General features: G+C 40.2%; 2 non-coding genes and 3 pseudogenes across 2 annotated transcripts; all 5 read left to right on the top strand.

The window, feature by feature from the left end:
* Window positions 1-7,572: 7,572 nt before the first annotated feature.
* Window positions 7,573-7,691, top strand: LOC148104952 (5S ribosomal RNA; annotated as a pseudogene).
* A 390-nt stretch (window positions 7,692-8,081) lies between these two features.
* On the top strand, window positions 8,082-8,200 carry LOC148104951 (5S ribosomal RNA; annotated as a pseudogene).
* A 384-nt stretch (window positions 8,201-8,584) lies between these two features.
* Window positions 8,585-8,703, top strand: LOC148104950 (5S ribosomal RNA; annotated as a pseudogene).
* Window positions 8,704-9,093: 390 nt separating this feature from the next.
* On the top strand, window positions 9,094-9,212 carry LOC148104949 (5S ribosomal RNA). The gene has a single exon (XR_015718800.1). It is a non-coding gene; the product is annotated as a 5S ribosomal RNA (ribosomal RNA).
* A 2,761-nt stretch (window positions 9,213-11,973) lies between these two features.
* Window positions 11,974-12,092, top strand: LOC148104948 (5S ribosomal RNA). Its single transcript, XR_015718799.1, has one exon. It is a non-coding gene; the product is annotated as a 5S ribosomal RNA (ribosomal RNA).
* Window positions 12,093-13,514: the final 1,422 nt, after the last annotated feature.

Here is a 13,514-nt window from a genome sequence, read left to right as displayed (position 1 = left end):
ACCTCTCTAAGTCCTTGGAAAATTTCACAGTTTTAGAGATTCCAAACTTCTCTTACGCTTTAAGAACATATCCTGTTAGAATTTTTAAAGTGTAAATAAATCTAATAAATAAAACTAATAGCATCTAACTATTTCACACTGTGTACACAGCTGTAGTAACTGTAGTAACTGACACAATGAAATAAGTTATGGTTGGTACACAAGCATCCATTGTTTTAATGATCCACAATAGGCTGACAGGTTTAAAAAGAGAGAAGGCTTTTGAATTTGTGATGGTGTTCTCTTTCTTCTTTTTCAGTTTTTACATGTGAGACATCACTCATCCAAGTGACTTCTTCATACGCTATGTCCAGATGAACAGAATCAACTTTTGGAGATTTATTTTCCTAGATGATTGAGAATGCATCAAGATGATAGATTGATAGGCTCATAGAGAACTTATGGACTTGTGTTCTCAGCCCACCATTGAGCTCAAGTTTTTTGATTTCCTTAATTTCTGAAATATTCTTCCCTGCAGTGCTATAATTGCAATTCCTAATCGCTTGCTTCAGCAAAAGAAACTCTAATAATAGCCTTTAATCAGATTAATATGGTAGTTGTGCTAAAAGCGAAGGGAAATCAAGTTTCTGTTAGCATCACTATAAATGTGTTTTATTGAGGTCAACATTGTTGTGAGGTTGAGATTTTTGCTTTTCCACTGGACCTTTACTAAAACTTTCTGTGACTTGAGTAATGATTGGCTGATGTTACAGCATCGCTTAAATTTAGGACAAAACACATTCAGACTGAATTATATTAAACTTTATGTTCCCTTTGATAATGTAAATACAATTCATGATATTTTCATGTAATATATATATTAGAGTGTATGATCTTCAAGCAAGAAAAGATGTTTATAGTTCATATATTTGGTTTCTCTCAGCTTTTCATGAAGGTTCACACACAGGAAACTGTCATGAAAGCTGTGTGGGGTGAGGCGGGATAGGTCCAAAAAAGGCAGGACTCAAAGGCAGCTTTATTGCAGGAGTCACAGATTGACATAACAAAACCATGAAGGCACTTGGAAATTAAACTGGGAAACACTAAACTGACAGAACACACAGCTGGAAGGATGATGGAGATCGACAGCAGACAGGAGACGACAGAGACAATGTTTACACAAAAGGGAAATCGGGGCAGAGAGGAGGGGAACACGGCTGAAGTCTGACTGACGAGACAGGGGAAGCAGAACTGAACATAATGCACACAGGACAAGAGGATATCACATAAAAAGAGGAAAGAGAGAATCACCTAGTGAGACTCAGATGAACTAAACACAGAGAGTGTGGGACAGAGGGAGAACAAGAGCGACATGGAGACAAGACAGAGACTTGACATCCATAACCAGACATGACTAACTACATATAGGGGTGCTGGTGAGAACACACAGAGGTGACAAAACTCTGTGAAATAACAACTTGGATCAGGGCTCTGAAAACGTAACATAAGAATCAATAATTCCCCAAAGAGTGAACAAGACCAAACAATACAATAAACATAACAACAAACTTAAAACACTGGGTCAAAGCCCAGGACCATGAAAGATTCGGGACTAGATGTTACAACCCCTGATACTGTAACATCTAGTCCTTTTACTGAAACTTAATAATTAACACTTACACGATCAGTTTCACTTCATCTTATTAATGAAGGTCCAATAGTCCGTTGACATTATCTTCTGTCCTTTCATAAAGGACGGCTTAGTGTATTCTTTGATAAAGGAGGTACTTATCAAGGGTTGAATAACTTCTTTATCTCTAGCATGTAATAAATACAAGTCAGTTTTATTATGGCTGCAGTCCAGCTAAATCCTGGTCTTTTTCACACAGATAGGAGCCCTGTTGTTTAAATGTTCAACCACATGTTTAGTTTTGTTATCTGATCTGTCTGCTAAACCACTCATCTTCTTTGCTCTCTTTTTATGCTCAATAAAAGAAGCAATTAGAAAGTGAAACCTCAACATTTAGGAAAGATGAAGATCTTCTGATTTAATCAAAAACTTGTTATTTATGTAGCCATTTTAAACAGAGGCAGCTACTTACGTAAACACACCACTACATCATCCAGTAAGTGCTAAAGTCTTCTCTGGAAATTCCCCGGTTGTACATTGGATTTTTTTATGGTTTTATTTTCTAATTGGTGGTGTACACAGCTGTAAAACTTTATAAGTTGTGTTAGAAAAGCAAAGAACAATTTCACTGAAGAGCTCTGCCCATTGTCAACCTGAATTTGTAAATGCGGTTGTGGGTCCTCTGTGTGATTCATCAGCAACAACAGAAGGAAACTATTTCCATTACATTGATCCGTCACATCATAGAGCCAATGGAATGCAATGTCTTCCACTTAGCAGAGAATCTTATTTTCTTTCAAGATACAGTTGTAGGAAACTTAAATAAAAACCTTTTATTTAGTAGAATATGCTAAATTCACAATCTGAAGGCCAACTCTACCAGAGAACGTCAGGAGAAGTTTAAACGAGCAGCTCAGTACTTTCAATAAGTGCTTCAGGATCGACATCCTTTCTTTTTACATTAAAAAAAAATATCTGTACTTTCCCAACCAGATTTTTGGAAATAGAAAGTCAGTTTTCTGTATTGAAGTGTATTTGTGATTAGTCACAAAAACACATAGCCCAAGAAGAAAAAGTGTTCCCCCAAAGGGTCTTTAAACTCTGAAACAACTTGAAACTAAGATAAAGAATAAAAACAGTGAGGGATAAAATACAGAAAACAATATCAAGATTAAATCAAATAGAATATTTAAATAACAAAATAAAATCTTATAAAAGCTGGGCCATGACACAGGACATGTCAGTGTGTGTGTGTGTGTGTGTGTGTGTGTGTGTGTGTGTTTCCTAATCCTACCGCCTGTATATTTTTAAGATAAATAAACTGTGAGAAGTAAACTGCACAAAAAGTTGAATGTATGAAAAATTATACAAATCAAAACATATATTCAAACTGATATTTAAGGAGTGAAGGGTTGTCTTAGCTAGCCACACCATTGCTTGCTCTGCCTTTCTATTATTGTCTCTTTCCTTGCACAAAGCTTTCAAGTAGTGTGAAGTTGTGTTAACAGAGAGCGCCCAAAATGGTACAATGCATGTTGATGGCAAAAATTCCGTCACAAAACTATGCTTTTACATTTTTATGTGACTTTACAGAAATCCTGTTGTATTGCGGATGCTGTTTTCAACTAATTTGTTGAAAAGTTGAAAAGAAAGGTGAAACGAAAATAGAAATCAAGTTGTGTTGTGCTGTGTTGTTATTTTTTATTCCAGTTTGATTCTAATACTTTTATTCAAATCTGTTTAGTCTACTTTGAATAATTGAAACCATTGCAATGATTTCTATTTATTAAAAAAAAAAACTGCAAATTAGTATTAGTGTTGTTTTATGCAGTAGCAGCACTACTGGATAAAACAGAAGACGGCGATGATATACACACATCACCAGCCTTCCAGCTAGTGACATCTAGTGGTTTCTTTGGGGTATTGCAATTAACAAACCCTGCTCCGACCCTGCTCTGATGAAATGCTGTCTGGTTTTTACAGTTTTTTCTGATTGCTTAAACCCTAACTGTGATTCTTATAGCACAATTTCTAAAACTATTAATACTTATAGCAAAACCACTCACTGAGTTTGCAAAACTAAAAGCACAAACACTGCTTTGCACTTAGTTTGCCATTTTGTAACACACACTTTGCAAACCTGTAGCTACAATCCACTGCACAGCACTCTTTTTGCAGAACTGTAAACACAACTCACTGCTTTACACTCAATTTCCAAATGATCAATGCACTCCTAGCAAAACTATACACATTTAAGGCTATTATTTACACTATTTTGCTAACTGTCTGGCACACTGTCACATGTGAAAACCTTTTTAGATAATTAGTTCACTTTGCAATCAGCCTAAGCACTATAATACAGGTAAGCTCTGTGTGTGGAGTACAATGGAGGGAGCAGGAAGAGTGAGAAGTAGAGGAGGCCGAGGAAGAGGACGTGGAGGTGAAGAAGTAGGAAGAAGAGGACGACAAGGACAAGGAGGAGCAAGATGAGGATGAGGAGGGGGGAGAGGAGGACGAGGAGGGGGGAGAGGAAGGGTAAGAAGAGTAAGAAATAGAATTGCTGATGACATCAGAGCTACAATAGTGGACCATGTAATCAACTGTGGAATGACCCTGAGGGGAGCTGGCCAACGGGTTCAGCCTAACTCGAGCCGCTACACTGTAGCAAGTATCATAAGGATATTTTGAAATGAGAATCGGTTAGTACAGTCACTTTGCACTAAGATTTGTAGCACTGCCATACGCTGATGAGAAACACAACAATACCATAGATGTAAAAATACTTAAATTGTTACTTTACAGAATTGCTAGACGACCAGATGCTGGGGCAGAGGAAGCATGTTCACTGCAGACCAAGAAACCCATATAGTCAATATGGCGATTGCAAATAATCCTATACTTGGTAATAAACACTTGTGTTTGTTTTGATGTGTGTGAATAAACACCAGTACTTGAAGTTTGGATCCCTCTATGCTTACGGATCTATGACAAAAGTATGAGCTCAAACTGACATAGCCTACGTTGTGCACAGAGAAAGCAAAAGCCAGATGTGTTTTGTATTCATACCTTCAGTGTGCAGTTGTCGCATTGTGTGCTTAGTAGATGATGGCTTGTGTGTACTGTTTGATACGAAAACACCATTTTTACGAAGGTGTGAAGAGTTAATCTAGCTGTGTTCGCTTTTGCAAGAGAACTACAATGTTTTGATAATTGGGTGACAGGTTTTCTTATTTGTGTGTAGAGTTTTGCAAAAATAGCCAATAGTTACAAAAAATGTGCTTAAGCAATCAGAAAAAACTGTAATGTGCCCTCATTAATGGGCAGCTGCTTTGGGTCTTTTACAGTTTTTTCTGAATGCTTAAACCCTAACTGTGATTCTTATAGCACAATTCCTAAAACTATTAATACTTATAGCAAAACCACTCACTGAGTTTGCAAATCTAAAAGCACAAACACTGCTTTGCACTCAGTTTGCAATTTTGTAACACACACTTTGCAAAACTGTAGGCACAACTCACTGCTTACACTCAATTACCAAATTTCCAACACACTCCTAGCAAAATTATACACATGTATGGCTATCATTAACACTATTTTGCCAACTGTCTGGCACACTTTCACTTGTGAAAACTTTTTTAGATAATTAGTTCACTTTGCAATCAGCCTAAGCACTATAATACAGGTAAGCTCTGTGTGTGGAGTACAATGGAGGGAGCAGGAAGAGTGAGAAGTAGAGGAGGCCGAGGAAGAGGACGTGGAGGTGAAGAAGTAGGATGAAGAGGACGACAAGGACAAGGAGGAGCAAGAGGAGGATGAGAAGGGGGGAGAGGAGGGGGGAGGGGGGAGAGGAAGGGTAAGAAGAGTAAGAAATAGAATTGCTGATGACATCAGAGCTACAATAGTGGACCATGTAATCAACTGTGGAATGACCCTGAGGGAAGCTGGCCAACGGGTTCAGCCTAACTCGAGCCACTACTCTGTAGCAAGCATCATAAGGACGTTTTGAAATGAGAATCAGTTAGTACAGTCACTTTGCACTAAGATCTGTAGCACAACAATACCATAGATGTAAAAATACTGAAATTGTTACTTTACAGAATTGCTAGACGACCAGATGCTGGGGGCAGAGGAAGCATGTTCACTGCAGAACAAGAAACCCATATAGTCAATATGGCGATTGCAAATAATCCTATACTTGGAAATAAACACTTATGTTTGTTTTGATGTGTGTGAATAATAGTACTTGAAGTTAACTGACATAGCCTACCTTGTGCACAGAGAAAGCAAAAGCCAGATGTGTTTTTTATTCATACCATCAGTGTGCAGTTAGCGCATTGTGTGCTTAGTAGATGATGGCTTGTGTGTACTGTTTGATACGAAAACACCATTTTTACGAAGGTGTGAAGAGTTAATCTAGCTGTGTTCGCTTTTGCAAGAGAACTACAATGTTTTGATAATTGGGTGACAGGTTTTCTTATTTGTGTGTAGAGTTTTGCAAAAATAGCCAATAGTTACAAAAAATGTGCTTAAGCAATCAGAAAAAACTGTAATACACCCCTTCTCTGGATCAAAAGCAGTTCAATGACATGAAAATGAAAGGCTCTGATTGGTGGATTCAACTTGAGCAGATCCAGGCTTTTTGACTCTCATAGATACAGTTGAAAATATAAAGCTGAAAAAAAACCCTGAAGAAGCCGATGTCAGTCAAGTCAAGTTTTTGAATTTCTCATAACTTTACAGAAGTGTGTGTGTTTGTGTGTGCTTTTTGACTCAATTTTTATTCGTTGGTGACCAGCATCCATTAGTGATTTCAACTTGACCAGATTCAGACTTATTGACTGGCATAGAAACTTACAGGACACTTCATGCTCTGTTTGTCTCTGTGTGCCCTTGTGTGTATGTGTTTCTATGTCTGTGTGTATGCTTGCATCTATGTTTGTACGCATTGTTTTCTGAACATGGGTTATGTGTCTGTGTGTGTTCCTATTTGTAAACATTGCTAGGCATGTCATTTTTGCCTTAGCTTTGTGTATCTGCCGGCAGTTCCTTTGTAACTTTTCTAATGTTTCTGCCTTAGCAGAAACATTAGCTAGAACTTCAGCTTTTTGAAGCTGGCCGTTTTGCATTTCCAATATTTCTGCTAAAGTTATTACTTTTCTGCTGAATTATACTATTTCAGTTCCTGTTTTGCATTTCTACTACGTGTTACTATTATACTACTGTATATTAAGTTGTACTCTTACAACATTTTTCAAAGTTTTTAGGTTTGTGCTACATATTAACATTTCTGCTGTATTACAACACTTTTGCCATGTTGTACTATTTCTGCCAAGTTACTATGTTTCTGCTGAGTTACAACATTTCTGCTATATTCCCCTTTTCATATAGGATTTTTGCAAACACTTTATGTTTCTTCTTAAGTTTCTTCAAAGTTATTATATTTTTGCTCAGTTGTTATTCATCTACAAAGTTATTACAATTTCAACAACTTTTCAGATACTGACTTCAGCTTCTTCAGCTATTTTCAGCTTTTTAAGCAGTTTTCAGCAGAAAGCTTCAGCTTTAAAGCATCCACACAGCATTTTCGCAGGAAATGCAAATTTTTCTAGTTTACACTGTAACTCACACGTTCAATTATTTAAATTTGATAAACACACTTTAGAGAAAAAACAAAACTTTATTCTATTTTCATCATTTCCCGTCTTTCCCGTCCCATTTCCTGTCTTCATTAATATGAAAATCACTGTTAGGGGCTAACTACACCACACCAGGCCCTGTGCTGGTTCCTGAGGCCATCTTCAAAGATCCAGGGCCTGTGCTGCTGGATAAATGCTAAACTGAGTCTTTGGCTTAGGGTATTAGGCAAGCATGCAGGTAGGGTTATAGGATTGTGTTCGTAACTTCAGGTACTGGCCACCTCATCACTTGATTCCATAAATTGACACATTGTGCTGTGGGCAGCAGCTTACGGCCATACCACCCTGAGCACGCCTAACCTCGTCTGATCTCGGAAGCTAAGCAGGGCTGGGCTTGGTTAGTACTTGGATAGGGGACTGCCTGGGAATACCTGGTGCTGTAAGCCTTTCATTTTCATGTCATTGAACTACTTTTGATCCAGAGAAGGGGTTTATTAAAAGACCCAAAGCAGCTGCCCATTAATGAGGGCACATTAACGACATTGCTTTTGGCTGTTTTCACCAATGTCTTGTTCTGCTGGCTGAGGCCACCTACAGCACACCAGGGCCAGTGCTGCTGGCCGAGGCTAACTACACCACACCAGGCCCTGTGCTGGTTCCTGAGGCCATCTTCAAAAATCCAGGGCCCGTGCTGCTGGATAAATGCTAAACTGAGTCTTTGGGTTAGGGTATTAGGCAAGCATGCAGGTAGGGTTATAGGATTGTGTTCGTAACTTCAGGTACTGGCCACCTCATCACTTGATTCCATAAATTGACACATTGTGTTCTGGGCAGCAGCTTACGGCCATACCACCCTGAGCACGCCTGACCTCGTCTGATCTCGGAAGCTAAGCAGGGCTGGGCTTGGTTAGTACTTGGATGGGAGACTGCCTGGGAATACCTGGCCCTGTAAGCCTTTCATGTCATTGAACTACTTTTGATCCAGAGAAGGGGTGTATTAAAAGACCCAAAGCAGCTGCCCATTAATGAGGGCAAATTAACGACATTGCTTTTGGCTGTTTTCACCAATGTCTTGTTCTGCTGGCTGAGGCCACATACAACACACCAGGGCCAGTGCTGCTGGCCGAGGCTAACTACACCACACCAGGCCCTGTGCTGGTTCCTGAGGCCATCTTCAAAAATCCAGGGCCTGTGCTGCTGGATAAATGCTAAACTGAGTCTTTGGCTTAGGGTATTAGGCAAGCATGCAGGTAGGGTTTTAGGATTGTGTTCGTAACTTCAGGTACTGGCCACCTCATCACTTGATTCCATAAATTGACACATTGTGCTGTGGGCAGCAGCTTACGGCCATACCACCCTGAGCACGCCTGACCTCGTCTGATCTTGGAAGCTAAGCAGGGCTGGGCTTGGTTAGTACTTGGATGGGAGACTGCCTGGGAATACCTGGTGCTGTAAGCCTTTCATTTTCATGTCATTGAACTGCTTTTGATCCAGAGAAGGGGTGTATTAAAAGACCCAAAGCAGCTGCCCATTAATGAGGGCACATTAACGACATTGCTTTTGGCTGTTTTCACCAATGTCTTGTTCTGCTGGCTGAGGCCACCTACAACACACCAGGGCCAGTGCTGCTGGCCGAGGCTAACTACACCACACCAGGCCCTGTGCTGGTTCCTGAGGCCATCTTCAAAAATCCAGGACCTGTGCTGCTGGATAAATGCTAAACTGAGTCTTTGGGTTAGGGTATTAGGCAAGCATGCAGGTAGGGTTATAGGATTGTGTTCGTAACTTCAGGTACTGGCCAACTCATCACTTGATTCCATAAATTGACACATTGTGTTCTGGGCAGCAGCTTACGGCCATACCACCCTGAGCACGCCTGACCTCGTCTGATCTCGGAAGCTAAGCAGGGCTGGGCTTGGTTAGTACTTGGATGGGAGACTGCCTGGGAATACCTGGTGCTGTAAGCCTTTCATTTTCATGTCATTGAACTGCTTTTGATCCAGAGAAGGGGTGTATTAAAAGACCCAAAGCAGCTGCCCATTAATGAGGGCACATTAACGACATTGCTTTTGGCTGTTTTCACCAATGTCTTGTTCTGCTGGCTGAGGCCACCTACAACACACCAGGGCCAGTGCTGCTGGCCGAGGCTAACTACACCACACCAGGCCCTGTGCTGGTCCCTGAGGCCATCTTCAAAAATCCAGGTCCTGTACTGCTGGATAAATGCTAAACTGAGTCTTTGGCTTAGGGTATTAGGCAAGCATGAAGGTAGGGTTATAGGATTGTGTTCGTAACTTCAGGTACTGGCCACCTCATCACTTCAATTCAATTCAATTCAATTTTATTTATATAGCGCCAAATCACAACAAATGTCGCCTCAAGGCGCTTCATAGATACAGAGAAAAGCCCAACAATCATATGACCCCCTATGAGCAAGCACTTTGGCGACAGTGGGAAGGAAAAACTCCCTTTTAACAGGAAGAAACCTCCGGCAGAACCAGGCTCAGGGAGGGGCGGCCATCTGCTGCGACCGGTTGGGGTGAGAGAAGGAAGACAGGATAAAGACATGCTGTGGAAGAGAGACAGAGATTAATAACAGATATGATTCAATACAGAGAGGTCTATTAACACATAGTGAGTGAGAAAGGTGACTGGAAAGGAAAAACTCAATGCATCATGGGAATCCCCCGGCAGCCTACATCTATTGCAGCATAACTAAGGGAGGATTCAGGGTCACCTGGTCCAGCCCTAACTATATGCTTTAGCAAAAAGGAAAGTTTTAAGCCTAATCTTAAAAGTAGAGATAGTGTCTGTCTCCCGAATCCAAACTGGAAGCTGGTTCCACAGAAGAGGGGCCTGAAAACTGAAGGCTCTCCCTCCCATTCTACTTTTAAATACTCTAGGAACAACAAGTAGGCCTGCAGAGTGGGAGCGAAGTGCTCTAATAGGGTGATATGGTACTACAAGGTCATTAAGATAAGATGGGGCCTGATTATTTAAGACCTTGTATGTGAGGAGCAGGATTTTGAATTCAATTCTGGATTTAACAGGAAGCCAATGAAGGGAAGCCAAAACAGGAGAAATATGCTCTCTCTTTGTAGTCCCTGTCAGTACTCTTGCTGCAGCATTTTGGATTAACTGAAGGCTTTTCAGTGAGTTTTTTGGACATCCTGATAATAATGAATTGCAGTAGTCCAGCCTGGAAGTAATAAATGCATGAACTAGTTTTTCAGCATCACTCTGAGACAGGATATTTCTAATTTTAGAGATGTTGCGCAAATGGAAGAACGCAGTCTTACATATTTGTTTAATATGTGCGTTGAAGGACATATCCTGGTCAAAAATGACTCCAAGGTTCCTCACAGTGTTACTGGAGGCCAAGGTAATGCCATCCAGAGTAAGAATCTGGTTAGATACCATATTTCTAAGCTTTTCAGCGCCGAGTACAATGACCTCAGTTTTATCTGAGTTAAGAAGCAGAAAGTTAGTGGCCATCCAAGTCTTTATGTCTTTAAGACATTCCTGCAGTTTAACTAATTGGTGTGTGTTATCTGGCTTCATGGACAGATAGAGCTGGGTGTCATCTGCATAGCAGTGAAAATGTATGCTATGTCTTCTAATGATGCTGCCTAGGGGAAGCATGTATAATGTAAACAGAATTGGTCCTAGCACTGAACCCTGTGGAACTCCATAATTAACCTCAGTGTGTGAAGAGGACTCTCCATTTACATGCACAAATTGGAGTCTATTAGATAGATATGATACAAACCACTGCAGTGCAATACCTGTAATACCTACAGCATGTTCTAATCGCTCTAACAGGATATTATGGTCAACAGTATCGAATGCTGCACTAAGGTCAAGAAGGACAAGCACAGAGATGAGTCCACTGTCAGAGGCCATAAGAAGATCATTTGTAACCTTCACTAAAGCTGTTTCTGTGCTGTGATGAACTCTGAAACCTGACTGAAACTCTTCAAATAAACCATTCCTCTGCAGATGATCTGTTAGCTGTTTGACAACTACTCTTTCAAGGATTTTTGATATGAAAGGAAGGTTGGAGATTGGCCTATAATTAGCTAAGACTGCTGGGTCTAGAGATGGCTTTTTGAGTAAAGGTTTAACTGCAGCCACCTTGAAGGCCTGTGGTACATAGCCGATTATTAGAGATAGGTTGATCATATATAAGATCGAAGAATTAATCAATGGCAGGACTTCTTTGAGCAGTTTTGTAGGAATGGGGTCTAAAAGACACGTTGATGGTTTGGAGGAAGTAATTATTGAAGTTAACTCAGAAAGATCGATTGGAGAAAAAGAGTCTAACTTAACATCAATGGAACTAAGAGTAGCTGTAGATAATATTACATCTGTGGGATGATTATTGGTAATTTTTTCTCTAATGATAAAAATTTTATTTGTGAAGAAGTTCATGAAGTCATCACTAGTTAACGTTAAAGGGATGGTTGGCTCAAAAGAGCTCTGACTTTTTGTCAGCCTGGCTACAGTGCTGAAGAGAAACCTGGGGTTGTTCTTATTTTCTTCAATCAGTGATGAGTAGTAAGCTGTTCTGGCTTTGCGGAGGGCTTTCTTATAAAGCAACAAACTATTTCTCCAGGCTAAATGATGATCCTCTAAATTTGTGACACGCCATTTCCTCTCCAGATTACGAGTCATCTGCTTTAGGGTACGTGTTTGACAATAAACTGACACATTGTGTTCTGGGCAGCAGCTTACGGCCATACCACCCTGAGCACGCCTGACCTCGTCTGATCTCGGAAGCTAAGCAGGGCTGGGCTTGGTTAGTACTTGGATGGGAGACTGCCTGGGAATACCTGGTGCTGTAAGCCTTTCATTTTCATGTCATTGAACTGCTTTTGATCCAGAGAAGGGGTGTATTACAGTTTTTTCTGATTGCTTACAGTTTTTTCTGATTGCTTAAGCACATTTTTTGTAACTATTGGCTATTTTTGCAAAACTCTACACACAAATAAGAAAACCTGTCACCCAATTATCAAAACATTGTAGTTCTCTTGCAAAAGCGAACACAGCTAGATTAACTCTTCACACTTTCGTAAAAATGGTGCTTTCGTATCAAACAGTACACACAAGCCATCATCTACTAAGCACACAATGCGCTAACTGCACACTGATGGTATGAATAAAAAACACATCTGGCTTTTGCTTTCTCTGTGCACAAGGTAGGCTATGTCAGTTAACTTCAAGTACTATTATTCACACACATCAAAACAAACATAAGTGTTTATTTCCAAGTATAGGATTATTTGCAATCGCCATATTGACTATATGGGTTTCTTGTTCTGCAGTGAACATGCTTCCTCTGCCCCCAGCATCTGGTCGTCTAGCAATTCTGTAAAGTAACAATTTCAGTATTTTTACATCTATGGTATTGTTGTGCTACAAATCTTAGTGCAAAGTGACTGTACTAACTGATTCTCATTTCAAAATGTCCTTATGATGCTTGCTACAGAGTAGTGGCTCGAGTTAGGCTGAACCCGTTGGCCAGCTTCCCTCAGGGTCATTCCACGGTTGATTACATGGTCCACTATTGTAGCTCTGATGTCATCAGCAATTCTATTTCTTACTCTTCTTACCCTTCCTCTCCCCCCTCCTCATCCTCCTTTCCCCCCTTCTCATCCTCCTCTTGCTCCTCCTTGTCCTTGTCGTCCTCTTCATCCTACTTCTTCACCTCCACGTCCTCTTCCTCGGCCTCCTCTACTTCTCACTCTTCCTGCTCCCTCCATTGTACTCCACACACAGAGCTTACCTGTATTATAGTGCTTAGGCTGATTGCAAAGTGAACTAATTATCTAAAAAAGTTTTCACAAGTGAAAGTGTGCCAGACAGTTGGCAAAATAGTGTTAATGATAGCCATACATGTGTATAATTTTGCTAGGAGTGTGTTGGAAATTTGGTAATTGAGTGTAAGCAGTGAGTTGTGCCTACAGTTTTGCAAAGTGTGTATTACAAAATTGCAAACTAAGTGCAAAGCAGTGTTTGTGCTTTTAGATTTGCAAACTCAGTGAGTGGTTTTGCTATAAGTATTAATAGTTTTAGGAATTGTGCTATAAGAATCACAGTTAGGGTTTAAGCATTCAGAAAAAACTGTAAATGATAAAGTTTATCCACTACTAACAAATAAACTCTCTGGGTTGCAGGACAACAACTTGACTTCAAAAAGACAGACACTGGTATGATAAACCAGTGATGAAATAATAAATTTAGTGGTTAAAAGAGTCAAATTGTGACAT

This window comes from Neolamprologus brichardi, chromosome 3, assembly GCF_056152115.1.
Source record: "Neolamprologus brichardi isolate AB-2024 chromosome 3, ASM5615211v1, whole genome shotgun sequence".
NCBI classification, from domain to species: Eukaryota; Metazoa; Chordata; class Actinopteri; order Cichliformes; family Cichlidae; genus Neolamprologus; species Neolamprologus brichardi.
This window is presented reverse-complemented; position numbering and strand designations above follow the sequence as displayed.